The sequence below is a fragment of the Perognathus longimembris genome, chromosome 25 (assembly GCF_023159225.1).
Source record: "Perognathus longimembris pacificus isolate PPM17 chromosome 25, ASM2315922v1, whole genome shotgun sequence".
Lineage (NCBI taxonomy): Eukaryota > Metazoa > Chordata > Mammalia > Rodentia > Heteromyidae > Perognathus > Perognathus longimembris.
In genome coordinates this window covers 6,393,565-6,420,773 of record NC_063185.1, presented here as the reverse complement: position 1 = coordinate 6,420,773, position 27,209 = coordinate 6,393,565, and the positions used below count along the sequence as shown (strand labels likewise).

Here is a 27,209-nt window from a genome sequence, read left to right as displayed (position 1 = left end):
ATAGCTAAACCAGACCCTGTTGAGGAGAGGGGAGGGAAAGATAGATAAGGGGAGAGAAGAACAAGCGGTGAGATGAGAAAATGGTGACAAGTTGTAACCGGAGCAAGGAGCAGACAATTTTACAGGATGGTATTGGCTAGAGTAGTAGCCCCATTGTGAAGATACTGAATACCACAATAACAATACATTTATCATGCCAGCAACTCCTAATCTAGCAGGGTCTGTGAAAAGAAAGGGAGAGGAAATCAGTTAAGTGAGAAAGATAGGTGTGGGGCCCAGAGTTGCCTTGTAAAGAGGGGGAGTTTCAAACCCATTCATCTGCCTCACATGCCAGTTGTGGTTGTGGAGACAGGGACATCATGGATTCCTACTAGTCACCTCTGTTGTGTGGTGTAGATAAACTCATCCTCAGAGGGAACTTGCTTCCACATGCTGCACCTCATTGGTGCCCCTTGAGGAGGCTTTGTTTCTCATGACTTACCAGGGTGAAGCTCTGTGTTTTGTTCTCACCTGTCTTGTAGGAATGCCACATTCCTTTTGTTTTCAATCACTGAGATGTTCTGGGAAAGGCCTTATCTAGGAGAGATACTGCTTGCATCTCCCATGTACAGTATTGCTCTGCAGTCACCTCCCCTGAATGGTACTGCTCTGCATTGTGCAAGGGTCTCCTCTGGTGCTGGCCTGGTTCACATCTGCTTTCCGCTTCTCAGCACAGTAGCCTCCCTGAAGGCGGGGCCATGGTAGCCCATCACCTATTTACACCAATTCCTTTGTTTTGACAGTCCTGGGGCTTGAACTCAGGGCCTAAGCACTGTCCCTGGCTTCTTTTTGCTCAAGGTTAGTACTCTACCACTTGAACCACAGCGCCACTTCTGGCTTTTTCTATATATGTGGTGCTAAGGAATCGAACCCAGAGCTTCATGTATACAAGGCAAGCACTCTACCACTAGGCCATATTCCCAGCCCTCACACCAATTCTAACTATGCTTATCTCCTTCCTTTGGAAGCTACTCTTTCCTTTATTTTGTTAGGACATAGCCTCAGATGGCTTAGATGGAAAAAGCAACTGCTGTAAAACTGTCCGGCCTTAAAGCTGTACATCAGTAGCTAACTTGTCTGCTTCTGTTTCCTAAGTTAAAAAGAAAAAGTCAACAAATTAGAATAATTGCTGAGACTCCATGAGTGCTAGAGCTGGAGCCATCCGTGAGGAATTCCAGGGTCCTGCCTCAGCCCACAACCCACAGGTCTCCCCTTGGTGGTAACCAGGCAATGATAAATGTTGTGGTCATTGTCCAGTGGCAGGGGTTTCTGAAAAGGCTACCTCACCCCTGCAGCAAGTAAGCATGAAGTGGGAAGAGTGATGCCTTCACCCAGGACAGAGCAGAGCAGTGGCTCTTGTGTTTCACTCTCCCTGTCTTTTCTTCCTTTCTTTCTTTTTGTGTGTGTGTGTGTGTGTGTGTGTGTGTGTGTGTGTGTATGTGTGAATGTTTCAGTCTCTCTTTTTTTTTCTTTCTGTCTCTGTTCTTTTTTTTTTTTTTGGCCAGTCCTGGGCCTTGGACTCACGGCCTGAGCACTGTCCCTGGCTTCTTTTTGCTCAAGGTTAGCACTCTGCCACTTGAGTCACAGCACCACTTCTGGCCATTTTCTGTATATGTGGTGCTGGGGAATTGAACCCAGTGCCTCCTGTATATGAGGCAAGCACTCTTGCCACTGGGTCATATCTCCAGCCCCCCTGTTCTATTTTTCACACACAGCAGAATGCTTCTCCTTGACTGGATTTCCCCCTTCCCTGCTTCTGTTTGTCTTTCAGTCTCCTGCTTGTCAGTCTGTCTGCTCTATTTTCTATGAGGGGTTCCCATCAGAAGAATGCACAAGATAATAACAAATGTGGGTCAGTCCTGAGAAGGTTATATCAGGTTCCTTGCAGAGAACAAAGTAAAGGGTGAGGATGACGGTTCAGAGGTGGACATGCATAAGGTGAGCTCTGGGAAGACAAAGAGCTCGGGGGGGGGGGGGGGGGAATCATAGCTTGGACAAAGCTCTGCAAAGGGGAAACAATCTTAAAGTCTCCCAAGATCCCAGAGAAAGTAAAGGAGGCATTAAGGGTAGAGATGAGAAGAAAGAACAGAAGGTGGTATTGGAGGAGGCTGGAGAGCAGCTGAGCCAGGCAATTTCTCTTTGATTCTCTTGTAGAAGAACTTGTTATCTGAGCACTTTGCCTTTCCTGCCCTTCCATGCACCTCTCGAGCAGCTGCTCTAATATTCTCATCATTGGTGGGAAGACTCAGGATCTCTTATTTGATTTCATGACTCCATAGGCCACGGAACCCTGAGGATCCCCAGTTAGAACATCTCCATGTGGGGTGGCAGGTGCCAGGAGCCAAGGGTCAGGAGAAGGGGCAGCCTTGCTGGGGTAGGAGAGAGGTAGCTGCTTTGTTGACGTCCTCTGATTCTGACATAAGAACCTAGTACTCATGAGGTTTGCTTGGCTACTGTCCTAAACACAGCTGTATGCCTTTAGGAGCAGGGCAAAGCCCAGATGCTCACTGGAGATTGCCCACTTTATTTAATAAAGACAGCAAAACTTTTTAAAATTGGCAGTTTGTCCTCGTTCTAGGGAATTCTCCTGCTGGTTGTCACTGAGGCCGCACTGCCAGCCTGTGGCATTGCTGTGGCTGATGGTAAAAGATGAGCATTGGGGCGGGGGCATCACTGTCAGCCACTCTGAGTGCATTAGAAGGTTTATCTCCTACCAGGTAAGTAGTGCTCAGGATTCCATGCTGGGCACGAGGAAAGCCAAAGTACAGGGGGATTTGAATGATTTAGTTTAAGTCACCCAACTTGGAAAGAGTGTAGCTGGGCCGTTGGTCCAGAGTGTCTGTCTCTCATCAGAGCCTTCCTGTCTGCTGCCAAAGACTTCCTGGGATGCTCAGGGACTTGTATCTGAACGTCCACCAAGGGGGTTCAGTTGCAAGCCTTTTTGACTTAACGTTGAGGCTCTCTTAGCTTTTCCTGAGCCCCCCACCTCCTTGTCCTCAGATTCCAACCTTAGACCAGAGTCACACAGACTACAAAGGATTCACCTGTGGGAATTAGAAGTGGAGCATCCTAGAGACCACCACAGTTCTGATTTCAGGAGTTTCACTTCACTGACCTGTATACCCATGTGAAGGATGGCCGGCAGGCCAGGTGCCCTCTAGGTGGGCTTTTCCAGACTTTTATCTTTGCAAAACAGATATTTCCTCCTTTGATGACACCACACAGGCCCCCTCACACCATGTGAGGGCTTAGTCCTTGCTCACCACCCTGGCCATTTTATCTGTTCAGTCTCTGCTACATAGTATATACTACAATGATTTATGAGGTTAATGGATACTTGAAATGATATGTTGTAGCAAAAGGTGCTATGCTTGCACACAGTGTCACCAGTGTCTTCCTGGTGGAAACTGTGAACACTTGTAGGGTCTCATGCTTGAACACAGTGCAGGTGCCTTGAGACTAAAACACACATTGAATGTTGTTACTCATATCCCATTGATTCACCTTGTCGCCACAGAATAAATGACTTGGGCCGGAGTTGAGGATAGTCAGGTTGGGAGGACATCTTGAGTTGGGGAGCTCATCCTGAAATTACCATTGCCAGTCGTGCTGTCCAGGCTAAGGCCTCTTAACATGCTGCAGGTCAGTATCCCAGAGTGCTGGGTCCAAGGGCCCAACCATCCCTGCCTTCCAGGCATTTACAGTCTAGTAGAAAGACAGATGTGTTGACCCAGAGGCTGTGAGGAAGGGAGTTATTCAGACAAAGCTCTGAAATCCAGACTGGGATATGGGGTGAATACAGGCTATGATGTGTTCCTTCCAGAAAACAAAGGTGTCTGGTTTTCCTCATCCTGAATTGGGGATAGTAATGGCCCATGGCACACACAGAAAGTGAACACTGACCCATATTTGTTGAGACTGAGGCACTGTCCAGGAAAGGCTGTCCAGAGAAAGAGACATCTGATTTGAGTTTTAAAGAAAAGCAGCATTTAGCAGGAAGAGCAGCATTTCAGTTTGAAATAGAGGGGGAGAGGAGGAACAGAAGGAGAGGGAGAGGAGAAAAGCTGTTAGCAGTTCATTTATTTTCAAGGCATAAAGTGTTAGGTCGTTGGGGGAACCACAGGTGCTGAGGACTGGAAATGTGTACTTTTTAAAGTCTCATTCCAGAAGTGAAGGTATCCTTTGATGGATGTTAAGCTATGAAGTAGCACCACCAAGCCTGCGCCTTGTATATATTCTGTGCACATAGAGAAACTCTGATCTCTTTAGCTGTGCATTGATCAAGCTGGGGTCTGTTTGCTTGGACCCACTGCTACAGAATTATTTGTACAGTATTGTCCTCACATTCTTCTTAGCACCAGTGGAAGCTTAGCAGATGAGTGCCTTGGGGCCAGGACTACTGGGGACATGTCAGCTTCTTGGCCAGGTCCTGTCTGCCATGCCCTGTGGTCTCCTGGGGGATGAAAGGGAATCATCAAGCAAATCCTAATCAGATTTCCCAGGCAGGCATCTGCCCAGCCCGATTTAGATTATCATACATTATCCTCAGCTCAGAGAACTTGTGATGGTGGCAAGATTAGCTCAGGCTTTGCATTTGCCAGGGGAGTTTACACAGCAGCAAGCCTGTTTGTCAGCTAATGCTCTAAAGTTCTTAGCACCCACAGGGACCGTGTTTCTAACCCTGCTTCATGATTTATTCAAATGTAGCAAAAGGAAAAGTGCAAAGCTAATGACAGGCTAGAAGCTTCTAGAAACTTCTAGAATTGGGAGGTTGCCATTGGGCCCCTCTCAATCTTACCTTGTGTTTGGTTTTCCCACTCCCTGAATCCAAGCCAGAATTTTAATCTTCAAGGTAGGAATTTTAGTAGGCCCTGTTTTGTGAGCAGTCCCTAGTGGTCAAGTTCTTCTTGCCACAGAATGAAGGACCCTAAACAACTTCCTCTGGATGAGACTGGCCAATGGTTCTTCCTGATACTGTAATGAAGTCCAAAAGCACGAGTACAGGCTTCATAATTCTTCTGGTTCCAGTTCCAGTTCCAGACCCTACCAACCTTACTTTCCCCCGTACACATCCATACTACAGTATTATACACCACAGCCTCAACCTCTCCTTCCTGAGTTTGTTCATGCTGTTGCGTTTACCCAGAATACCTCACGTCTACCCACCAGAAATCCTGTGTGCTTTTGTGATGTGTGCTTAGTGTGCCTGCCATCCTTCATTGAGCCTTTCTATTTCAGCAGGGAGCATCCCTTGGTTCCCACTCAGGTTGAGCTTGTTAGAGTTATAAGAAACAGATGACGCACCAAGCTGCAGCATCTCTAAGCCTGTGATCTTGAGGTCACCTTTGTGCCCTGTCTCTCCTCGATGCCCCCAGCCCCACATGCTGCTCACTGTAAGTAATGAGGATGTACTGGACACCGTTCCAAGACAAATCTTCCAACATCATCTACTTGCTTACACCTTATTTCAGGTTTTCCCTGGGAGAGCAAGGAAATGAATGGCTCATTCAGGGTATTTTGTGTTTTCCCATTATCCCTTTGTGCCTGGACCCTGAGGGTTTCTATTTTGAGGATGTGCTTGACAGAGTATGAGAAGGAGGAGAGCTAAGAAAGGGAAACGAGGCTTCCTCCCAGCTCTGACCCGAATGTTCTGGAAAAAACGGCTCACCTGGTTTTCTTTCAACTAAATGAGGACAGGGTGAGTTGGCCCTAGCTGGAGATGTTTATGGGTGGTAAGGAGAATTGTGTCAGAGAGAAATGGTAATTGTAGCAGTGTTTTGGGAAAATAAAAGTCTGATGTTAGGTTCTGAAGCTAAAGTTTTCTTTAAATTGAGGATGATAATGTGTAACTAAGAGGCATCGAGGTATAAAATAATTCAGATAATTTGCCTGCTCTTTCCGAGGATAAAAATCTCTTTTTTCCCATCCCTGGTTATCAACCCGTACTTAATCCTACTCAGGGAAAATTTACACACATGACTGTTAGGAAACTAGTAATAATTAGTATTACCATCCTATAATTACATCATTTCACTATCTAAAGTATACTCAACTTGGCAAGAAGTGTTAACATGTACTGTGTGTCTGGTGGGCCTTGCCAGCCAAGGTGGGTGGGAAGGTTCAGAGTTGAGACAGTGCCAGAGAAGAGTGGAGTTGTGGAATCTCATCTCTGACTAGACCTCCCTGAGCCTCATTCATTCTTCACTATAAAATTGAGACAGCCCCTGCATGACTCCTAGTGGTATTGAGTAAGGGCACAGGAAATGTCATCTAAGTGGCAGGGTCAGAGGAAGGTAGAATAAAGGGCAAAGTCCTTATGGATACATGGCTCAAGGGGGAGGTGGCCACACTTATGTTTAGTCACAAAAAAATTATGTCCTGTGAATCCTTCCTCTTTATCAAAGTTAGGGACCAACCCCAAATCTTACAGCCAGCAGTAAGTGACTTGAGGCTTAGAGGATGTGTTCTGCCTTATACCTTTTCACTGTGGCCTTGGGGATGAATTTCAGTCAGTCTCTGCTGGGAATGAAGGAAGGCAAACAGTCTGTGATGATGCTGTGCCAGACTTATGCTGTTACTCTGCAGAATTTGGGACTGTACTTATGGAGAAAGAGATGACAGTACAGGGTGATAGGCTAGGGCTCCTGCATGGCATGAAGAAGCCTGAAGACACTGGATGACCCCTGCAGCCTGGCCAGCTCTGCAAGCCTGCAGTCACCCTGTGTGACAACTCAGATATGTAAGTTAACTAATTGGTGCCATTATGCCCTATTAAAGGAGAGCAAATACCTGTGCCTTTTCTGCAGAGAAATCAGAGCTTAAATCAGATGCTCTCAGAGGAATTCAGAGCTAGTGCCTTTATTTTTAGATCAAATGGGGAAAGGGGCCAATTTTTTGTTTTTAATTCACTGAATGTGGTTAGAAACAGGTCTTGTCTTTTTAAACCACTGTGGATGTAGTTCCTGGGAGAATGGGGATGGATTCTGCCATTTTTGTAATAAACATCTAGGTTTAACCTGAGAGGAAAATAGTCCCATTGAGCATATAGTGTGAATGGCCTTAGAAATTCTCCAAGGCCACTCATTTATGAACCAGCTTGTGCCCTGCAAACATTTTTCTTTCCAAGAATCTCCTCTGAGCCAAGTATGGTGCCAGTCCCTGCAGGCAGAGTAACATGGTGCCCTTCACTAACCCAATCCTGGCCCAGGGAATACAGGGGTTTACCCAGTGGAAGACACCACAATGGTGCTAAACCTACCTGTCATTGGGAAGCAATGAAAATACAGCTGGCCATTCAGGCAGAGGTCAGTAGTAGAGGACATCTGTGTAAAGTAATTTGCCTGTTTCTGCCTCCTCCTACCCTGGGATTGCAGGACTGGTATGTGTTGGCCCCATCTCTCACCTCTCTGAGGAAGGTGAACTGTTTGGGCTGGAAGTAGACTCTGTCTTCCCACCATCTCCACTCAGGACTCCATAGAGAAAAGATTTTGGCCTTTAGAGTTGGACTTGTGTCCTTCACTTGTACAAAATATCAGGTCCCTTGGTGATGCCTGGGCCCTCAGTCTCCTCAAATGTAGAATGTAATTTTTTTTTTTTTTTTTGGCCAGTCCTGGGCCTTGGACTCAGGGCCTGAGCACCGTCCCTGGCTTCTTCCCGCTCAAGGCTAGCACTCTGCCACTTGAGCCACAGCGCCGCTTCTGGCCGTTTTCTGTATATGTGGTGCTGGGGAATCGAACCTAGGGCCTCGTGTATCCGAGGCAGGCACTCTTGCCACTAGGCTATATCCCCAGCCCCCAGAATGTAATTTTTGATGTTGTGTCCTGGGAAACCTTTAGACTCCCCTGCAGTCTAGTGCCCTGTGTACATGTGATGTCACATGCATGAGGCTCAGCTTTCTGCCTCTGAGGAGATGATGCTACCTGCACTAAGCCTGCAAATACAAATGGTTGGAATTTCTACTTGATGAGAATTCTTTAACATGGTTTTCAAAGCACAGTGTATTAAGTGACCAATAAATAGCCAAACCCTTGTGTCATGGATTTTTTTCAGGCCATTGGTTGCATCAGTGGTAGGTAGCTAAACACACAGATCAGCCAGTTTCAGGGCCATTTCCCAGGGAAGCAATTGGGTGATGAGGAAGGCTCCCTGGAGGAAAAGGCCTTTGCCTTGAATAGGCAAGGAGATAGGAAGAACTGGAGATGGTCTCACACTGATTTCCTATCTTCCCACTCCTTAGGCTTTGGAGTTCCTTTGTGTCGAGACCAGGGTTTAAAGGCCTTTTCATTTCAATCCATAGTCCATGGGTTTTCCTAGGCATATTGGGTGCTCTGTGTCTCACATATACCGGCTCAGTGTGGAAGGCCATCAGCATGTTCTAGCTTTCTTCTGTCAGCCCCATTGCTATTTTATCTCCAAAGTCTCCTGTCTCACCCACTCTTCCTTTCTCTCTAGTAGCACATCCAAGTACTCCTCAAAAGTAAATGCTTAGTGCTCCCCTGCCTCTAGCCCTGCTTCTGATGGCATTGCTGTGTAAGAATTTTGTTAATGTAGGCTAATATTGAAGGGGAGGTTTAAACTTAATTTTTCTATATTGTAATTTCTTTCCTGTCTTTTCTTAGCAAAAGCACCTTCCTCTCCCTGGACCCCGCAGTCCTTTTCTCAAAGTCTGTGTGCTCCTTTCTTGCCTGTTTTTCTTTCCTCCCTCCTCTTCTCCACTCTTACCTAGTCTTTCCTTCCTCTTTCTCTAGCTCTTACTCTCTTTCTGCCAGTGCTGAGCCCTTGAGCTCTTTAACCCAGCTGTTGCCAGGGGCTGTATTCTAAGTGAAGAAGCCTCTGGTCTCCTTCCACCCCCAGACCTCTTTGAAGATGCCTTTGATAGCATTGCATGGCCCGTGGCAGGCCTGGACCACACTGCATGCCTATCTACCCACTGGCTAACATTGTCCTGGTTTTAAAGAAAGCAAATGTTGTCTTTAACTTCACATGCTGGATTTTCTCTGGGAAGAATTTTTTCAGGTGCTAAAGAATACCCAAAACTCAGTTACTGAGGACAGAGACCCTGAGTACCCCACATCTAGTCTTCTGCTAATTAATTTCTTCCTCTGGTCTCTGAGGAGTTTCTTTGTTCTGTAAGTTAGTCCCAGACTGTAGGTGCTGCTGATTTATTTTGGTTTTTATTTTTTTGCAGAATATGACATGATCTGGGCTTAATGTTGTCTCTGCCAGTACTGGGGTTTGAATTTAAGATTTGTGTTCTTGCTTAGCTTTTTTTTGTTGTTGTTAAAGCTGCACTTTGTCACTTGAGCCACATTTCCAGTTCCAGTTTGTAGAGTCTCTTAGATTTGTCTTCCCAAGCTGGCTTTGAACCTCAATCCTCAGGCCTCAGTCTCCTGAGTAGCTAGGATTATAGGGAAGAACCTTGATTTTTTTTTTAAAATAAAGAAACAAAACAAAGTGGGCTAAGGTTATATTCTTACACTGACAGTCCTGGTTACCATGCACTCTGGCCAGCTTGGGTGCCATGCATGTCCAATAGGAGAGTGTTACAAGAAGGAAAAAAGCCCCTGGGATTTTATTGACATTAAATCAACTATTATTGCATTTCATAAACTGTATAAGCATCATTTTTCTTTTCCATTCATTGTCTTCATCCTGTCCAGCCAGCTCCTCCAGCTGATTTATATTGATGAGACCATGATTTGAGGTTATTGCCTTGTTTAATGAAGGAGTCATCTTTCCAAACACTTTAGATAAGATGGGTTCTTATAGTCATTTTTAAATTATTGATGGAAAAATGTACTTTTGTAGCAAAGTAAATAATTGCACGCGCGTGCATACACACACACACACACACACACACACACACACACACGGGATTATGGTGGTAGGATTTTGCAGTCACTGGAAACCTGCCACAGTTTTGACTCTTTCTTATCAGAACATTTCAGGCTCATTTTATAGTGTCTTCTTAGCATCTGTGGGGAACTTCTGAGCCCGAGGTGACCTTGGTTGCAGGAGTTGAGGGCAAGGTGGCCATTTGTATGATTAAGGAGCAGGATCTTTCTTACCTGAAGATAAATGGAACCTGGTTTTGGTGTTTGCCTGGAGTATTTCATTTTAGGAGCTTTGAAAAAGCAAAAGAGCTGGTGATATTAATGGCCACTGCCTTAGATGAATTCAGCCATTATGAAGATGGAACAGAAGCTTAATTCTATTGGTATCCCCATGGGGTGGATATACAGTTTCCAGAAGCTGTTTCTGTGGCATTTGAGTTATCATGAATGCACTGAAATATAAATGGGGCCAGTGTACACCCCTTATCCTTACTTTTATTGTATGTAGGTTTTAATTTTATTGGCATTCTAAACAGTGTGAAGCCTATATGGCTGGGTAGGTGTGGTGGTTGGGATGGATCCACATATATGCATTTAAGTGGTCATGAGGAACTGGCAATGGTGCATCAGTAGTTCCTTAAGCACATTCTCTATGACAGGTACTATGGAAAGCACTTCTCAAGGATTTCTTGCTTTATTATTTGACATCTCAGTGAGAGAGCCATACTTAGTTTAGCAAATCAAAGGTAAAGAAACTTAGGGAGAGTGACATACCCAGAATCACACAGTAAAGGGTAGAGTTGAGATTCAAACTGGATCCTAAGTTCTTCACCACTGTTATGTTAATTAGCTAATACTCAATATAACCTTCCAGCCATTCCCTGTAGTAGATAGGTCCCACCATCTCAAATGCTTATTACTGTCACACTAGAGCATTTCCTAGCTGTATGGCCTGAATATGAAGTATCCCCCAATAGGGCTCACGTATCTAAGGTTTGGTCTCTTAATTCACAGTGTATTCAGAGATGGGCTTAGGAAAGTGTTTGCTTCCTAAAGGCTGTGTCTTCATCAAATGACTGATCCACTGATAGAGGTATAATTGATGGCATTGCTGGAAGGTGATGGAAACTCTCCTAGATAATATCTCGCTGAAGGAATTGGGTCACTGGGGTGGGGGGAGTCGTTGGGACTGTTACCTTGTACTAGGATCCTTTCTGTCTCCTTCCTGAGCACCATGAGCTGAGCAGCCTCTGCCTTACCTAACTTCCTCCACTAGGAAAGCGGTAGATTCAGCTGACCCTGGACTGAAACCTCTGTAGCTGTGAACCATCCTGCCTCCCGTAAGTTGTTTCTATCAGGTATCTTGTCACAGCAGTGGAAAGTGTGATGAACATAGCAGTGTGATTGTGTGCTCTGCCTATATACAGCACATGGCTTAATTATAGGGACAGAACATTTTTTTGTATGGCATCATGTATAGCTCCAGTCATTGGTCTCTAGGTCACATGATTCTCTGACCCATAGTTTCTTCATGTCTCATACTATTCCTTTGTAAGATCCAGCCTCCAAAATCTCCACCCATATTGCTCCCTTTCTATCAAAAAATTATTGTAATGGTGAGGAACAGAGGGGTTGCCGTTATGGAAGTAAGGTAATGAGTATATTTCTTTTGAACAGTGTTACTACCTCCTTCATTTTCTCCCACTTCCCCTTGGGTCCCCCATCCCAAGTTGTAAAGTTCATTTTTATTGGCTCACTCTTTCTCCCATTGTTTGTGATTCCCCTTTCCCTCCCCAAATCAGGTAAAACTTACATGCAAGACAAAAGGTACAGAAAAAAACAACAGTGATAATATGGAATAAACCAAAGGAGAAGAAAAAAAGAAGAAATAACTGCAAACAGTACAATCCTCTTGTTTCCATTTCTTGGAGTTCATTTCAATAAGCATCATTTTATATGGTGATATGCATATAGCTATTGAGCTACTGTGATCCTCTGCTAAAATTATATTAAGCGAACCAAGCCAGACATAAAGAAACATAGGCTACATGTTTTCCCTCCTTTGTAATAACTAGGATATGTCTAGGATATATATCCTAAGCTTACTTTCTTTACACCTATTATGGGTAGTGATTTCTCCCACCTCTTGTTCCATTTACATAATCATATGTCATTTCTTTCTGGCACTCTTCTTTTTAACTTCATAAGCTCCTTGAGGGCAAGACTAAATTGCAAGTTTATGCAGACTGAGGGGAAATTAGCTCTGGAAAGGTATATAATTAAATTGAGGAGATGATGTGTAATATTGAGTAGATTGAATGTTCCAAATAGAGATAGGAGCCTCCTCACCTGCACAAGTGTCATTCCTTTGGGTCTGGTACTCTTTGTCTTTTCATCTCTTTGTGTGATTGTGTTTAGAAGACCTCTGGCTATCTTGGTGGTTCTTTAGAGTCTGTGGAGGATAGGGAAGGGCCAAGACCGTTCTGATGGTGAACCAGGCAGGTATTTCTCACCCCATCAAAACTAGATGCTCAGGCCTGCCAGTAGGACAGCTTTGGAACAAAATTTCTGATCAAGGCAAATGCTCACTTTTTGGAATAAACAGTATTACTCACATTCAAAATGATTCTTTGACTTCTGTCCCTCTCTAGGCAGGTGCCTGAGTCAGACACAGAAAGATGGCTAAAGCCCAGCTCCAGGGCATAGTGACCATGTGGCAGGTCTACTGACTGAAAAGGACATGGCTTAAAGGAGAGCAACAAATTTGATTGTGCAGCTGGAAATTAGGGCATATATGAAAAATAATTAGGAATTGTAGCCTCCGGAAAAAAAGCCTGCAGGGACAGCTAGCAATTGTCTTGAAGCATATGAAAGCAAATTTACCACTGAGTTAGGTCAGCTTGTTTCTTCCCCATAGAGAGGAGAAAAGCATGTCTAAAGTTGGAGAGGAAGGGTATCAACTACAGGTATAATTGTTACCTCCAAGTTTGGAGGATCTTGCATCAATTGGAGAGGAGTCCCTTTCCAGAAGGAAAGTTGAGGTAGAAGCAGAGATGTCTTAGGAATGGCTCATAACCAAGACTTGGTCATTTGGTTTTGTTGTGAATGCTATCTTTATATGTGCTTGTGAGTAATTATTAAATAGTGTAACAAATACTTTTGATTATAATAAAATAAAATCTTACTATCTTAGTAACTTTCTAATACATAGATGATGCTAAATATATTGTAGCGAGATATTTAATGCAATAAATGTTGCTCCGTCTTCACTCTGGAGGAGAAAATACCTGGTTAGACAAATTTGATAAATGCACAGATGTTTGTTCACTGAGTAGAGCCAGAAGGAAATTTGAAGCTCTGGCCTTATACGCCATTCAGAATTTTAAAAATGCTAAAAACTACAAACGAAATGCATGGCAGACGATCTGTATTGCATGCGATGTTTTCTGTGGTTGTAGTCCAAATCTTGGCGTTATTTTATTTCTTAAATAATATAGGAATGTTGATGTAATATAGCCTTAACATATTTTTAGGACCTTAAGCACATTCTCACTCTGCTGGTGATGTGATGGGGGCCAATTGGATCACAGAGTCAGTCGCTCAACAAGCAGATCTTTAACACTCAGTCATTGCTTCTGTTGCAAGAATAAAAGCCAACGTTTGTTAATTTACTTAAGATAACAGTGATTTCTTAGTATGGGTGCTTGAACAGTTTACAGAAACTGAGGACTCTGCTGAAGTTAAAACACTGCAAATGGTCATGTCCCAGTGCCATCATCTTGACCGTGATGAATTGCATCCTCAGATTTCCTTTAAGTCATTCCTGGAAGATTTGGAGATCTCAGAAAGATACCTTGTGAAGATCGCTGGCCATATGCTTTCCCACGGTCATTTTAGGACTTGAGTATTATCCTTGAGTATTATCCTGTCCTTTTTCTTACAGCAGGAGAGGCATGGGAACAGCATTCCTATTTATACTACACAGAAGACATTGTATAGAAAAGACAGAACCCGCCTGTGCCCTTTATAAGCCAGATCCAGTGTGTTACTTGTATATCATGAGTCAAGTACATAGCTTGCTTGTAGTCTTCATCATTTACTTGTCCATGCATTTTTATCTTGTCTTTGCAGAGACAGGATAGACTGTTCTACAGGACAGGGCAGAGATTTTGTTTATAAGCTTTATATCACCCAGTGTGGCATTCAGTAAATATCTGGTGATGAATTAGAACCCATTTTATTGAAGGAGCTACCTCTATCCTGCAAGTAGAGGTGGACAGTGCATCCCTGGGGGTAAAGAGCATATATTAGATGCTGGAAATACACAGTCAGAACTAGAAACAGCCCTTCGGCCTCAGACGCCCAGCAGACGCATCTCTTAAGATTCTGAGCTGAGTTTCAGCATGATGTGTACCATAGACCTAGGGTCCCTGGTGGAAGGGTTGAAAAATAAAATAAACTCATCCTCTCAATTGCTTTATTAAATAATGCACAGATGACAGTGCATGAAATATTGATGTACAGAGAGCTCGCCCTCCTGCAGGAGAGAGGGCCTCTGCATAATTGGTTTTTCTACATGGCAACCCAGATAGCTGGGAAATATTGTTGCAATTTCCCTCACCATATCTAATGGAGGTATGGACCCGGGTGATTTTTGTGTTCCAAATCCTTCTTATCCTGCCACCACTGAGCCATCAAAATGAACAGAAAGCTCAGTGAAGTACAAGCATTTTCATATAAATCAGTGTACAAGATCAGGCAGGCACTTCTTGTGAGTTGAGTTTGAGGACTCTTCTGACCATCTTTGTCAAAATTGGCGGAATATTATTATTATTTTTATATCTGTCTGGAAGATTTGGAAACGTTATAAGTTTTGTATCGAAGACCAAGGCTGTTGTATTATGGTCTGAGAGGTATTTAAATGAAATAAGGTTTGGATTCCTTGAGGAAGTTACTTTATACAGAGGACGCATGAAAACCTCAGCGAGTCAAAGGCCAGGTGTTTAAGCCAAGTGCTGACCAGCGAGGCAAATTGTCCATGGTGATTGAATATGTCCAACAGGCAGAAAATAAGCAGCTGCTGGGATGGCTCTTAATGGAATTTTAAGTCACAGTCACCTTTATAATTGGAGGTAAACAGGCAACATATGTTTATTAGAAAAGCTCTGGGAGAATCCTGTTGTTGGCTCAGATGTGATGGTGGTTCAGACTCTGGTGTAGGAGATGTTACCTTATGAGGTCAAAAGTCAGAAACATGAGTTGAATGCCTATTGTGTGCCAGCATGGGGATTTCCTCTTTTTATCCCTCTTTCTTTTTTGCACTTGTTTTTCCATTTGCATTTTTTAACCTAACAACTGTGTAGGTCCAAGTGTAAGTGGAAGCCATCAGAATATAAATACCGATAGCTTTTGGTCACATAATGTTGATGAGTGGATCCATATGATGAGCTGGATCATGGGCCTTCACCTTGATAGAGTGGTCTCCCCTTTCATGTGGTGGCCTCTAATAGGTGGCTTCCTCCTTCAGCAAGTGCTAGTGACTGCCCCACTAACGGCAGCCAATGTGCTGCAGGGGCAAGCAGGGGCCTTTGAGGACTTCACAAGCAACAGGAGAGAGAAATGACAGAAAAGCTATAGCTGTATGCCTTCCACTGCCTCAGCCCTGGGCTGGTCTGCACTGGCACAGACAGATGATGACCAGGTAGTCTAAGGTTCACTGACAGTGCTTGCTCTGTCTTTAGGGCCTGCTTGAGTTTGAGTTCCAATGAAAGCTCTTCTTGTTAGCTCCTACACTGCTTCCCTCAGAGGACCCCCATAACCTGTGCGCTCGGATCTCTGCTGTGGTAACAATCTCCCACTTGGTTCCTTGTGCATGTGGCCGGCTTTAGAGCACAGTGATTAATGATGAGGCTTTCCAGTCACCCACAAGAGGCCTCGGATCACAGCTTGTGACATGAGTCACCTATCCTCTTTGAATTTTAGCTTCCTTATCTTTAAACTGGTCAGAGTAGTAGCATCTGTCTTAGTCCACTTGAGCTGCTGTATAAAATGCCAGTGTCTGGGTACCTTAAACAATACAAGACTGAGTCTAGATCAAGGAGCCAGCATGGTGAGTCTCTAAAGGGGCTTCTTTCTGGCTTACTCTGATGCTTACAATGCTCGTCATGGCTTTTTCTTGTGGGGGTGGTGGTGGTGAAGAAGAGAGAGACAGAGAGGGAGAAAGACACAGAAACAGACAGAAGATAACAAGTTTTCTGATTATTTTTTTCCTATCAGGACACTTACCTGATTCAAGGACCTCTCCCTTATTATATCAATCTATGGCATCACAAACTTACAGGAAACAGAAAAGAAGCCCACCCATCTGAAAGCCATTGAGTTGTCCATATTTAACCCAAGACAAGGTCTCTAATGCAAAGGCAGAGGAATATATCCAAGATCAAAGACATTGACATGGGCTAACTTGGCACCTTTTCCATGGTAACAATTGGTGTACATCTGGTAACACCTCTGTGTACAGTTACAAGATCCTCAAGGTCAGGCCTGTGCTTCCTTTGTGAATGTCTCTCTTCATAGATTTCTGTAATGGAAGTGCCAATGAAAGGAAACAGTGCAAACTGTCGGGGCTCCAGGCCCACGCTCGCTTCTCCTGACCCGCGGGAGAAGGCGAGGGCGTGCCCTTGCGTGATAGACAACCAAGAAGGTGCGTAAGCCGCGAAAGCGCCAACCCCAGCCCCCTTACGTTCAAATCAGGACTCAGGACGCACAGGCGGTTTCGCGATTCTTTACACGAACATCCGAAGGCTTTAATGTCAGGGTGGGGGTTTATATAGCAGTGATGACGAGCAGGAAGGGGAGGGATTTGGAATGGCTAGCTAGACACGGCAATATGCTGATCAGGCTGTCCGTCAAAAGTGATGTCACGGGACTTCCTATATGGGCGGTCATGACGCCCGCTAGGACCGCCTCTGGGTTCCTCCCCCGCAGCCATCTTGGCGGGCGTGCGCGGTCTGAGGCGGGAGGCGGGGCTGGTTAGAGCCGGCCTTTCCGGTTCTGGACCAGGAGGTTGCAGGTGGAGCTAACAGCCACACGGCCCCAGGGCTGGAGAAGAGGCGGGCCTGGTCCTCCTAAAGCAGCAGCCAGTGCCCCACAGCAAACCTTTGATTTCTCACTGGAGATTCAAATATTGGTCTGGCCATTCCTAGTTATGTGTCCCAGAGCAGTGACTAAACCTCTTTGAGCCTTTTGCTTTTCTGGCTGGTGAAATGGGAACAGGCAATCTTATTTCTTCTACTTCTGATGAGGTCAAGCTGATCTGAGCTACACTGTGTTTTCTGATATACAATGAACATTCTGTAAATGTTGGTCGAATGAGACACTCATGTATTGATCTGTGTAGTATGTACTGGGCTGGAAGAAGGTGAATTTGTAATCTTACACCCCAGTCACCCTGACTCTGTTGCCCTTTGTGGCGTTTTCTGTATGCCTTGTCAGGAAACCATTTGATGAAGTTCTTGATGGGAATTTAAAAAATAAATTTAATCTGGTAGAGAAGCAGTGACTTAGATCAAATAGTCACATAGGAAAAAATGTATTATTTTGAATGTTCTTCATCCCATTAACAAAATTTAATCTAGTAGCAAGAATTTATGGGGCAGCAAGCAATCTGTCTTGCCTGATGGTGTTCTAAAGTACAAATGAATACTTCATATAGCCCTCCCTGCTTTTCTGAGTTTAACAACGCATGAACATTTCCCTCGAAACAAAGTGGTCCCCACTTATGTGTCTTCTTATGTTTGGTGTGAGACGTGGGAATGTGAAGTACATGGTGTACAAACAACTTGTTTCTTGAGATGCCATTGTAACGGGGAGAACTGTAATGTATTTTAATGCATACAGTTTTTTAGTGTGAGACCTTGTCATTAAGCCAGCAGCATACACATTGGGACCTGATAGAGAAACAAGGAGGCTCAGAACTTTGAGATGGCCTGAAATGACCGTCATGCTACTTAATGGATTGATCTTAGCTCACAAACTTATGCAAGTCTTGATGCCTCATTGCCTGGCATGAAGATGAGGGGTCTTGGGGCCGCAGACCTGTGGATGAGTCCTTATAGCCAATAACCTTGGGTTAGTTACTTTATAGCACAGATTGAACTTAGATTTCTGCATCCATAAATTGGGATGGTGACATCCCACACAGGATTATTGCACAGGATTATTGACAAATTTAATAAGATAGTACATGCCAGATGCATAGTACAGCATCCTGTGTATCTATCCGTTCCCAGGAACTGTTGCTAAGTATTCTACTGCTACCATTTTCTTTTTCTTTGATGGTACTGGGGTTTGAATGCAGGGCCTTATGCTTGCTTAGGTGGTGCTCTGCCACTTGAGCAATGAAGCCAGCCCTGTTTCTTTGTTGGTTATTTTGGTGATGGGACCCAGAAAACATTTCTTCCTTGGGCTGGCCTTGTCCTTTGATCCTGTGGATCTCAAACTCCTACATAGAGTTAGGATTGCAGGCATGGGCCACCAGTGCGCGGCTGTGACCTGTTGAATTCTTCACTGAATTCTTAGTGCATGAAGCAAAATGTTGCATTATCCTAAAACCTTCTTTATAAAGGTGCTTCAGGATTCTGGCCTTTGCAGACTTTTTTATTCCCATAAGGAAATTTTAAGGGTGATAGACATTTTGTAGAATTGTATTTACTTCTGTTGCCTTGCTTTGAGGGCTATGTTCTCACAACCACCCTAGGTGTATCACTAGAAAGCAAGTGTCTGCAAGGAAGAGCTGTGTCTCTGCTCATCACCATTATGTTTCTAATGCTTAGACCTATAAATGGTGTATAGTAGGTGTTGTTGGATGCAGTCACTGGCTTCCAGCATTGAAATTGTGTGTTTGGTAGCCTTTGAGGCCAGAAAGGACTCTTCTCAGCTCTCAGCTCTCATAATGACTTAACAACCAGTGATAGGCTTGGAGTTAGGTTTCCTTTTATCTTCTCAGTAGAATCAGCATTCTGTGATGGAATAGACAGATGGAACACTACTCAGCTGAGGGTATGGGCCTAAGGTTCTGTTTCAGTTATACAGTGAACTTTCTTCAAAACTTTGGACAAATCACCTTCCCCTTGGACAGGTCAGGCTGCCCCTGTACAGGTCAGCCCTCCAGATGGATAGGACAGCTGCCTTTGGACAGGTCAGTCATCTCCTAGACAAGTCAGCTTCCCCTTGGACAAGTAGTCTCCCCTTCTTGACCTCATTTCCTCACCAGCATCATGAAGAAATTGGTTCCTGTAATTCCTAAAAGACCCTTCCAATGCTGACATAGAAAGGCAGATGCGCTCTGAGATGGTTAAGGAATGAACCCAGTGTTGCCCCCTCCTTTCTGTGTCTCCAGTCCTAGCTGTCCCAGCCAGAGGTTCAACTTTGGCCCTGTTGACATTTTGGTACAGACAGTTCTTTGTTGTGGTAAGTTGCCATGTGCATTGTATGATGTTTATAACCACCTGGCTTCAACCTGCTAAATGACAGTACTACTGTCCCTATCCCCATACACCCACTGGGAAAGCAGAATATCTCCAGACACTGTCAAATGTTTCCTGAAGGGCAGGAGAAGGGCAGCATCTCTAATTTAAGTACTCCTTCTTCCATAGCCTGTGGGGGAGGGAAGGCCTTCTCAGGAAACAGAAGCAAATGGAAATAGTCTATTGATCAGAGGCTTCTTTTCCCCTAAGGATGAGGAGAAATTAAAAAAAGGAAGCAAACAACTTTCTTACCAGCTTGAAAATAAGAAATGTAAAACTAGCCCAGTATTTTGCTAGGGACCTGAATTCACACTGAGATAATTCCATGTCTAATACATCACCAAGGATGAGAATGGAGAATGACAATCTTAGCTCTTTCCCTAAATATGACAGCTATTGGATCTTATTCTTGCATCATGGAAATTGGGTAACTGTAGCACTGAATTCTTGATGAAAAAGATAGGCTTTTTCTTTTCTTTTTTTTTTTTTTTAAGTCTTACACATTAGATGCAGGAAAACCCTGGAGATGCTTTCAATACAAAAACAGTGTGGAAACAGTAACATTTTTATTGGTGCCAGGATATTATAAACAAGGCATTTATTACAAACTTGTTGATCATATTTTGCTTGGCTGGATGCTCTGAGAGAAGTAAAATATATTTATAAGACATCAACTTACAGTTTGATGGCCAACAAGACAAGAACCAGCACAATCATAAATCAAAAACTAAAACCATAAGTAAAATTGGAGATGAAAGCAATAGTAATTTTATAGCATAAATAATAATTGCCCTTGAAGCCCAAATAAATACATGTATGAGCTTACCTTGGCAGGAAAGGTGGAGATAGGTGAACAGCTTGCAAGGAGCAGTAGACATTTGAGCATACCTTGCCTCAAACAGCAGGTCGAATATAAGGGTCAGCAGCTGTATCTATCTGGATACCAGTGAGACAACAGATATTTGATGCCATGAGTCCACTCTGAGCTATTTATCCCAATGGCTTGGCATGTCCAAAGTAGAGGTGAGTCCTTGCCTTGTCACCTCCTCCTGAAGTTGGTAACCGTTACATTGCTTAACAATTTCTAAGCCATTCTCTAGGAACATTGCATGTCCAGCAAAGAAGAGAAATAGAAAGCACCGAGTGGTGGTATGTTCTGGATATGATTTTTGTCCTTCAAGAGTTCATGTGTTTACTTGGAGCCTAGGGGGAAGTCTACATGTCATTGGAGGTATGCCTTCTGGAGGGATTTTGGGACTTCAGTGTCTCTCCAGCTTCCTGTTGGACAGTGTGGTCCCTTCCTCCCTTGTGAAGAGTTGCAGGAGAAGTTGTTTGTTCTCAGCCTCTGAGGAGATGTAGTCATCCTACCTGAAAAGCAGGTAAATCATCCCAGGCTGACAACGTGAAATCGCTGAGATTTGCTTGGGCATCTTTTCGTACTCTAGCTTCCCTTCTGTTACTGGTCCTTCTCTCATCATAGTGCCTCTAGAACTCTTCAAGGCTGATATTTGTGAAGATGTGCCTCATGAAGTTTATTTCCCCCTTCTGGTGACGTGGGTGATGCTGATATTGGGAAAGGCCTGCTTATCCTATTCACACAGAGCCTTCACAGAAACCTACCCAAATATGGTTGTATTTCCATTGCTGTGGGGTGAGCTAGGCTCACACACTCTGGCTTCTAACCATGGATGCCTTTGAGGTTCCATAGAGAGAATGAAGTTATATTATTGTTGAGCTGAGTTTTGTATGTTATCAGTAAACCATGACTCATGTAATGGGGGTGGGAAGTGTGATTCCCAAGCTCACGGAGGCTGGGAGAGGCTACGAAATGCTGGCCTGGAAATGGGAATTAATTCCCATGTGGCTTCTCTGAGGGGAGACTAAAGGGCCAGGAATCACAGGATAGGGAGAGAAAGATAGCAGTTACCCCTGCTGTCCCCCCAGCATGAACATAATGGGGAGAGATGATTTTCTACAAGGGAAGAGGGGTGCTGATAGGAGGGGGAGGTAGCAGGGCTCCAAGTAAAATTGTGTGAGAAGTCCAAAGATGTCTGATTAATCCTAATGAATTTATTTCTACTCATTTATATTATTTGAGGTTAGTCAATTGCCTATGTTACTGGAAATTTGGTTCTCTAATTCAATGCCAGATCACAAATAATGAGATCAGGATTATGAAGAAAAGGAAATACAAGTTTATTATTTTTGGTGGGGAAATTGAGGACTGTATGAGCTGTTGTCTCAAAAAGAAGCATAGGGCTTGGAATGTGGCTTAGTGATAGAGTGTTTGCCTTGCATGCATGAAGCACTGGGTTCAATTCCTTAGTACCACAAACACAGACAACGCCGGAGGTGGCACTGTGGCTCAAGTGGTAAAGTGCTAGCCTTGAGAAAAAGAAACTCAGGGACAGTTCCCAGGCCCTGAGTTCAAGCCCCAGGACTGTCAAAGAAAAAAAAAAAAAGCATAGTCCTATTATGTATGGGGTTGTGGGGAGGATAGTTGTTATAGGAAAGTTCAGATTTGTGTGCTAAGGCAGGATTCTGGGTTGATGGTGGCTTTTGATCCTTCTCTTTATGTGTTGGTGTCTGATCTCCAGGGCTGTATTCCTTGCTGTTCCAAGTGTTCTCTCACTCCTATGATCAGTCAGACAGGGAGAGGAGTTTGATAATCCTGCCAGGGGCTGTACCAACATTCTTGAATTCCTTCACACGAGGGAGATAGAAGAATGAGAAAGAACAGAATAGAACTGCCTTTTTAAAACTTGCCTAACTGAAAAGGCATTCTGGTTAGTTTTTAACTAAAACCACGACCATAAGCATATTTAGGTGTCTGTTTCTCTGACAACCAGAGACTGATATTGGGACCAGATTATCAACAGGAAGGTCTACAGTGTGGAAGATGGCCTTGTTTGCCACTGTGGATACTTGGATTTTTCTGGAAGAGGCTCCCTGCTTGCTTCCTCGCCTCTGAGATCTGACAGCATTGAGATGACACACTTAAAAACTACAAGTTAAACTCCTGTTAGGACAAAAAAAACTCTTTGGGTAGAGGATTATTAAATTAATGACTCAAAGTTTAGCAAAATTCAGAGGAGGATAATTAGCCTGTTAAAGCTAAAGCAGAAGTTATGATGCTATTTGCAAAACAATGAAGTATCAAGGCCTGGGAGCTGTTTATAAACTACAGAAATTGTGTCCTCCTTGAGCATTCCATCCTGTCTTCCTGGGAAGCTCTGCTAAGGGAAGGCAGTGAGGAACATGAGCAGTATGCTTGTTTATTTTGTGAAGAAGAGATATTCTCAGGAACTTGAGTTCTACAAACACCAGTTTCTTTGGGACCAAGTAAACAATGTATGTACCAGTTAAGGAGGGAGGAGGGAAGGGACTCTCGAGAAAAAGTATAAAGAGGGAAAGAGGAAATTACCATTAAGATGGTGGTGAGGGGGCATACCTCTACCTATGCTGAGTCACTATGAAAGTATACCTCACATAACAAAGGAGAGGAAAGATTTATTTATTCAGTTTCAGAGTTTCCTGCCCATTATGGGGGAAAGGATGTGGCAGAGCAGCTCACATCATGGCAGACAGGAAGGAACTTGAGCAAGGCATAGTCCTCAAGGACACATTCCGCAGTGGCCTTTTTGCTCCCAGCAGGCCTCACCTTCCACCCAGTAGTGTCTATAGATTTTGAGGCTGTCAGTGGATTGTGAAGCTGTCAGTGGATTAAACTGTTCATTAGGGCTGAGCTTTCAGGATCTAATCTTCTTGGGCAGTATCCTCACAAACACACCCAGAGGAGTGCTTTACTAATCTTCCAGACATTTCTCAGTCCAATCAAGTTGACAATCAAGATTAACCATCACAAAGGGCAAGCCCAGGGGTGGCCAGACCTTCCAATTAAAAATCATTGAAAATGTGTATAGGACTTTTGTATACTCCTACATGCTTCACTGCTACAAATTACTTGAAAAGCAGTGTGTGGGGGTTGGTCAGAGCACAACTGTGGACCCCACAATATTGGGGGACTCAGATTCCACTTGTGATTGAGTTCTTACTCTGACTCTTTGAGTTCTGGGCACTGTCTTAGCTCTCAAGAAGTTTGTCTTGGCTGTGAAGTGAGGATGAAGTTATTCTGTCCCAGGGATTGTTTTAGGAATCCATGAGGTCATATGTACCAGGTACTGGTAACTCTCATGGGCCTGTAAGTGACATAAACTCAGGGAGCATCCTTCTTTCAGCATCGAGCATGATGTCTGGCAACTAATAAGTGTTCAGTGTGGTTACCCAATAAGCAAGTAGACACAGTCCTCCTGTTGTATAAACCCAGTTCTCTTGATTGCCCCTTAAAAGCTGGACGAAGAGGGGGCTTCCATAAGATATGTCCCCATGGCACCTGTAATCCAGGAGTTGATCACACACACTCTGTAATAGTACAGGAGGGGTTGGACCTGTGACCCTGGAATTCTCCAGTAATAGGCACCACTGCACACAGGAGACCATGTCCAGACTGACATTGCACTTCTGTGGCAATCCTTGGTATAGGCATTCTGCCATGTACTGACTCCTTCTTGCGTCAAAGGCATCTCTAATTCCCCCAATCTCAGGAGCTGTGAGTGGACTCCCAAGGCCTCTCATTTGTAATACTAGGAAGTTCACTTGCCTGACAGTATCACATCCATGTTGCCTGAATTAGTGAACCTAGTCTGGAAAGCCATCAACTTGCTATGTAGAAATCAGTCAGAAATTGGTGGTGTGTTTCATTCATCTGAGCTCAGGATTCTGATTTTGGACTTGACTTGCAGTGAGAGAAACTCGTTACACTGGCGCCAGAGGACCCAGGGTCTGACACTATGAAAAGGACTCTGAATGAGCATCCAGGGCCTCTGCCCTTGCTGATTGGACAGGCCCCACAAAAAGCCCAGACAGAGGCTTTGTTTGTCAGAGAAAGGAACACACCAGGGAGATTTGTTGCCCATTTGAAGAACGATTGGGCATGAAATGGATACTGTTTGGATTAAACAGCAACACATACTCTCATTAGCTTTCTCAGGATCACAAAAGACCTGATGGCTGATTTAGTCCCAGCCAGCAGGATCCCATGCCAGAAATGTGTGTTAAACATTTGCAAAGGGAAGGAGTGTTTGGGGAGAAGGGAATCTCCACTATTTCACCATTTTCCTTCTCCTTTCACCCTATTCTTTGTGTATGGAATGCCAGATATTGGTTTTGAGCTTGCCCTTATTGAGCAGAGGACATAAAACTATCAGTTTCCCCTTCAGCTATTGGCTGCCTGGAAGATGAGGAAGGTGAAGTAGGTGATGAGGTTACTGATAAAGTGGCTTCTAGGTAGGGGACTCACCTCCCCAGAGGAACTTGTTGAGGAGAGTATCTCACAGGTTTCCCCAAAGGGTCAAGGTGATTTCAGGGGTGTGCTTTAGTTCAGTGATAACCTGGAAGGGCTAAAGGATCCAGTTTGGACTGTTGTAACCATAAAGGATGTTTCAGAGAACTTAAGTGGGAAGGAAGTAAATGAACACTTCCTGAGGTCTTCTTAAGATCACTGCTAAACATGGGGCTGGGAATACGGCCTAGTGGCAAGAGTGCTTGCCTCGTATACATGAAGCCCTAGGTTCGATTCCCCAGTCCCACATATACAGAAAACAGCCAGAAGTGGCGCTGTGGCTCAAGTGGCAGAGTGCTAGCCTTGAGCAAAAAGAAGCCAGGGACAGTGCTCAGGCCCTGAGTCCAAGGCCCAGGACTGGCAAAAACAAGAAATGAAAAAAGATCACTGCTAAACACTAGCCACTATGTTTCCTCTACTCTCCTAACTACCTTGTAAGATGACCCAAGGTCACACAGCATTTGAAAAATTGAGATCAGATGTGGAATTGGCTGTGTCAATTCCAAAGCCTTTCCTATAATCCCTTTCCTATTCTAGTGATTTGCTTGTATGAGCAAAGATAGTGTCCAGGAAGCTTCAGGTCTGAGTTTTCCATGATTCTTTCAACCATTGCCTGAGTCAGAGTCCTGGGCCTCTGCCTGAGTCAGAGTCCTGGGCCTCTTGTATTGTGGTGATCATGAGGAATATGCACCTGTGTAGGAAGGTGAGAACGTTGTTCCTGGTATACCTTCATGGGACCTTTGTGTATTAGATGTATGGAGACACATGGCAGTAAGGTATATGCCTGAGAACAAGTCCTCCCTGAACAAGACCCATCCTGACCGTCAACTAATGTCTCCTACTACTCCTCTTTCACTCTTTTATTCTATCTTTTCTTTCCCTCCTCCTCCTTTTCATTTCTCTACCACAGTGCATGCTCCTTAAGCCCAAGAACTTGAAGCACCTCTGAATGCTCAGTGCTTTGAACCAGAGTTGGCATGTAAAAGGAGTTTCACAAATGTGTTGAGTTGATGAGTCAGTGACATCTCTACTTTAATGATAGACTTGCAGATGACACAGGCTTCTTGCAGCTCTAAAACTGGTAGCCTAGAAATTTACAGTTTTTCAGGGTATCCAGAGATTCCCTTCGTGGAGAGAGTTTAATCCAGTCCTTATGGAGTACATTTTTGAGACATACTGGTCAGGAGACTTGGGGCTTCCAGAGCAAGCTGGGGGCTGGGAGAAGCCCACAGACCTGGGTGTGGCCACTCTCCTGAGCCCCATAAGAGGGCTTGGGAGTGAGGAGGTTGCTGCTTCTGGTATCTAGGTACTTCTGCAAGATTGAGGCAGACTTGGAGTCACATTCGTGGTGACTACTTAGTTGCATGATTTTTGGGGTAGGTCTAGTTTCCTTTCATTGTTTGTCACCATGTGGAAATAATCCTGGCCTACTGCTGCAGCTGGAAGAATAGAGTGGCACTTTATCTTGTAGAGTGAAGTGTGAGGAAGCACTACATGTCTGTGTGTCTGTTTGTGAGGTGTCCAGTGTAACCAAATACTGGGTGAGAGGAAAATATGGTCAGGGACTGAGAACTGAATTCTGGAAGGCCAGACTACAGATGATGGTCATGAAGCTTTTTAAAAATAAAGTCTGGACCCTTAACAAACATGAGAATATCAGTGGTGTGGCCCAGCATCGTCTCTGTCCTGCTATGTGCTCAGTATTTATGGCTACAGAACAGAAAGAAAAGGTCTTTCTTCTGGGATTGTTCCATGCCTGACTTAGGAAACTACCTAAGTACTTGGCCTATAATTTACTAGTTGAGACCTGATAGATTCTTTATGTTAGGTTATAATCCATGTGTTAGATTGTTGCAGGGTACTTTGAAAGAAAAGTAACCAGGGAAGAGAGCTGTCTCTGGGCAAGCTTGGGACAATGAATTTTTCAGTTTATTCAGATACATGTAATGATGTATTTTAGCAGTGACCAATTAGCACAGGACACAATAACAAAACAGGGAAACAAGAATATGTGTGACTTTAATGACACAGTTCTTACCCAGCCCAATAGTGGGAGATGCAGCTCTTCCTCTCTCAGTTTGAGATGGTTTCAAAATAGACTACAAAATGTCCTGAGAAATCCCACCTCTACTCAGCACTAACTTTGTCATGATTACTTCAGTGTTCTCAGTTAAGGAATGAAATTTAATGACCTTGGGATCTATCTCAAAGAAGCAGAAATGAATCTGCCCTAATTGGGGAAAGAAAGGACTTGGAAATGAATAGTCTCTGATTACCCATTTATAAATCCACAGCCAAGTGTTTCCCACAAAAACAATTAAGAGAAGGGACAAAGGCACTAACAGCTTTAATTATGATATTAAATTTGATGCCTGGGGAGTCACAAATGCTTTGTAACCCATTTATATA

The 27,209-nt window shown here is 44.0% G+C and overlaps 1 protein-coding gene across 1 annotated transcript in view; it reads left to right on the top strand.

Annotated features, from left to right (window-relative positions):
• Window positions 1-27,209, top strand: part of Spock1 (SPARC (osteonectin), cwcv and kazal like domains proteoglycan 1) — a 377,507-nt gene that overhangs the window by 229,989 nt on the left and 120,309 nt on the right. The window lies entirely within an intron of this gene.